This window comes from Rhinopithecus bieti, unplaced genomic scaffold (assembly GCF_001698545.2).
Source record: "Rhinopithecus bieti isolate Rb0 unplaced genomic scaffold, ASM169854v2 scaffold_47952, whole genome shotgun sequence".
NCBI classification, from domain to species: Eukaryota; Metazoa; Chordata; class Mammalia; order Primates; family Cercopithecidae; genus Rhinopithecus; species Rhinopithecus bieti.
Window position 1 is genome coordinate 933,548 of NW_016820098.1, and position 3,586 is coordinate 937,133.

At 41.9% G+C, this 3,586-nt stretch overlaps 1 pseudogene; it reads right to left on the reverse strand.

Annotated features, from left to right (window-relative positions):
- Window positions 1–3,460: 3,460 nt before the first annotated feature.
- The window catches only part of LOC108520177 (epididymal secretory protein E3-beta-like), a 25,098-nt pseudogene continuing 24,972 nt past the window's right edge, over window positions 3,461–3,586 (reverse strand).

Consider the following 3,586-nt stretch of genomic DNA (forward strand, 5'->3'; position numbering starts at 1 on the left):
TCAGCCTCCTGAACAGCTGGAACCACAGGCATGAGCCACCACACCTAGCTCATTTGGTATTTTTTGTAGAGATGGAATTTCACCATGTTGCCCGGGCTGGTCTTGAACTCTTGAGCTCAAAGAGATCCACCCGCCTCGGCCTCCCAAAGTGCTAGGATTACAGGCGTGAGCCACCACGCCTGGCTGGATTTTTAACTTTATTTGGCACTATGATGTGTTTTATCCAGGTTAGGAGGCTTGACTTAATTTCAAACAACTCAGTGCTCTCTGATAGTCTTTTATCCTAATATGAGCTTTAATTTTTCACCTTCAAAATACTTATTTTCCAGACTACAGTCCTTGATGGAACAGTCGGGAGTCAAATGTCTTGCCTTCTACTTTTTGTATTATTACATCCTCACAACCCAGGACTTTACTGTTTTTTACTCATCTTCTTTCATACGTTTAAAACCAGGTGCAGTGGCTCACGCCTGTAATCCTTCAGCACTTTGGGAGGCTGAAGCAGGAGGACTGCTTGAGCCCAGGAATACCAGATAGTGGCACACACCTGCAGTTCCAGCTACTTGGGAGGCTGAGGTGGGAGGATCACTTTAGCCTGGGAGGTTGAGGCTGTGGTGAGCCATGATCGTGCTACTGTACTCCAGCCTTGGATGACAGAGAAAGATCCTGTCTGAAAAAAATAAATAAATTTGAGCTCGTTTTCAGCCCCTTGTTTCCCCTTTGCCCATTTAAAATGGGGTTGTCTTTTATTGTTGAGTTGTAAGATATATATATATATATATATACACACACACATATATACATAATCCAGACACTAGTCCCTTATCAAATATATAATTTGCAAATATCTTCTCCCATTCCATGGGTTGCCTTTCTTGATGGCATCCTTTGAAACACAAAAGTGTTAAATTTAAGTCCAATTTATCTATCAAATTAAAATAAAATGAGTTAAATTCAATTTATCTTTTTTTTCTTTATTGTTTGTGCTTTTATATCTAAGAAACCATTGCTTAATCCAAGGTCACAAAGATTCACTCATACGTTTTCTTCTGAATTTTAGAGCTTTAGCTCTTGCATTTAGGTTTACAATTCACCTTGAGTTAATATTTCCATATGTATATAGGTATCAGGTAGGGTCGGTCTTTAAACAACAACAACAACATGATGTTTAGATGCCATGAAGTAGGTGGCAATGCCTTAACCTCATGCATGTTGTCAGGTCTGAGAGCCTCTTCCATCCTTGTCAAGGGAGTGCTAATATTCTCTCCTTTCATACAAAACATTCTTTTTATCTTTTTATCTTTTTTTTTTTTTGGAGACAGTCTCGCTCTGTCACCCAGGCTGGAGTACAGTGACGCAATCTCAGTTTACCTCCCAGGCTCAAGTGTTCCTCCCCCTTCAGCATCCCCAGTAGCTGGGTCTATAGGCGTTCACCACCATGCCTGGCTAATTTTCTGTGTTTTTGGTAGAGATGGGGTTTCACCATGTTGCCCAGGCTGGTCTCCAACTATCAAGTAATCCACCCGCCTCAGACTCCCAAAGTGCTAAGTTTACAAGCACGAGCCACTGTAAAAAGATCTTTTTTTTTTTTTTTTTTTGAGACAGAGTCCCGCTCTGTGGCCTAGGCTGGAGTGCAGTGTCGTGATCTCGGCTCACTGCAACCTCTGCCTCCTGGGTTAAAGCGATTCTCCTGTCTCAGCCTCCCCAGTAGCTAGGATTACAGGTGTCTGCTACCGCGCCTGGTTAATCTTTGTATTTTTAGTAGAAACAGGGTTTCACCATGTTGGTCAGGCTGGTCTCGAACTCCTGACCTCAGGTGATCTGCCCGCCTCGCCTTCTAAAGTGCTGGGATCACAGACGTGAACCACTGTGCCCAGACAAAAATCTTTTCTTATAGTGAAATTTAGCACACATATAGAAAAGTATGCAAAATAAAAAGCTATGGCTGGGCACAGTGGCTCATGCCTGTAATCCCAGCACTTTCGGAGGCCAAGACGGGTGGATCACTCGAGGTCAGGAGTTCGAGACCAGCCCGGCCAACATGGTGAAACCCCATCCCTACTAAAATACAAAACATTAGCTGGGCATGGTGGCGGGCATCCGTAATCCCAGCTACTCAGGAGGCTGAGGCAGGAGAACTGCTTGAACCCAGGTGGTAGAGGTTGCAGTGAGCCGAGATCACACCACTGCACGCCAGCCTGTGTGACAAAACGAGACTCTGTATTAAAAAAAAAAAAATGTACAGCCAAGTAAATGATGATAAACGAACATCCTGTAACCAAAACCCAGGTCAAAAAATAGATCACTGTCAGCACTCCAGAGATTCCCCTTGTGCTACTTTCTAATGAAAACTCCTTCCTTCCCCATAAAGTAACTGCTACCCCTTAAGGTAACCTCGTTTGCTTTTCTTAGTTTTGCTCCCTAAACATGCATCCTTAACAACAGAGTGTCACTTTGCCAGTTTTTGAAGCTTATGTCAATGAAATTGTACCATTTCTGATTTCTTTTATTTAACATTATTTTTATGAGATTCATTCAGGTTTTGCAAAGAGCTTTGGTTCATTCGTATTTATTACTGCATGGTATTATACTGCATTAACATGTCATAATATTCTATTTTTCATGGTTATTTGGATTATTTACAGTTTGGGGCTGTTACAAAGAATGCTGCTATGAACATCTTTTTCTGTGTCTTTTCTGTTCAAACAATTCTCCTGCCTCAGCTTCTCATGTAGCTGGGATTACAGGTGTGCACTATCCAGCTAACTTTTGTATTTTTAGTAGACACGGGGATTCACCATGTTGGCCACGCTGGTCTTGAATTCCTGACCTCAGGTGATTCGCCCGTCTCGGCTTCCCGAAGTGTGGGGGTTACAGGCGTGAGCTACTGCGCCTGGCCTATTTTTTATTTAAAAACATTTTTTTTTTTTTAAACAGAGATGGGTGTTATTATGTTGCCTAGGCTGGTCTTGAACTCATGGGCTCAAGTGATCCTCCTGCCTCCTACTCCCAAATTGCTGGGATTATAGGTGTGAGCCACCATGCCTGGCCCATCCATGTATTTAGATCATCTTTGATTTCTCTAAAGAAAAATTCTTTTTGATATAATATAATTTATTTAAAGGAAGGGAAGATCATTCAGCTTGGGTAGATAAAAGGAGAATTGATATCAGAAAAAGTCTTGGGTTAGTCAAGAAGAGATGGCATATGAGCTGAATCTTGGGGAAAAAAAATGTAGGAGTAAATTAGGTAAATAGGACAGAAGTGTCTTCCAGGCAGAGAAACAACACAGGCAAAGGTATGGTATCAAGAAACCATATGATACGTAACTCTAAGTAGTTGGAAAACATTGATACATAAATGCAAAGAAGAGAGTGGCAGGGGCGACTGATGTAGACAGGGGCCACTACCTGGGAAGCACAGAACACTCAACCAAAATTTGGGGATGTGGGTAGACCTTCTAGTAGCTGACAGTCTCATCCATCTTCTGGTCCTCTGTGCTATCAACCTACTCATCCATGTTACAATGAAATTCAATGTAGTTGAAGCTTCTGCTCTCTGTGTAGCTTTTTTTTTTTTTTTTTTT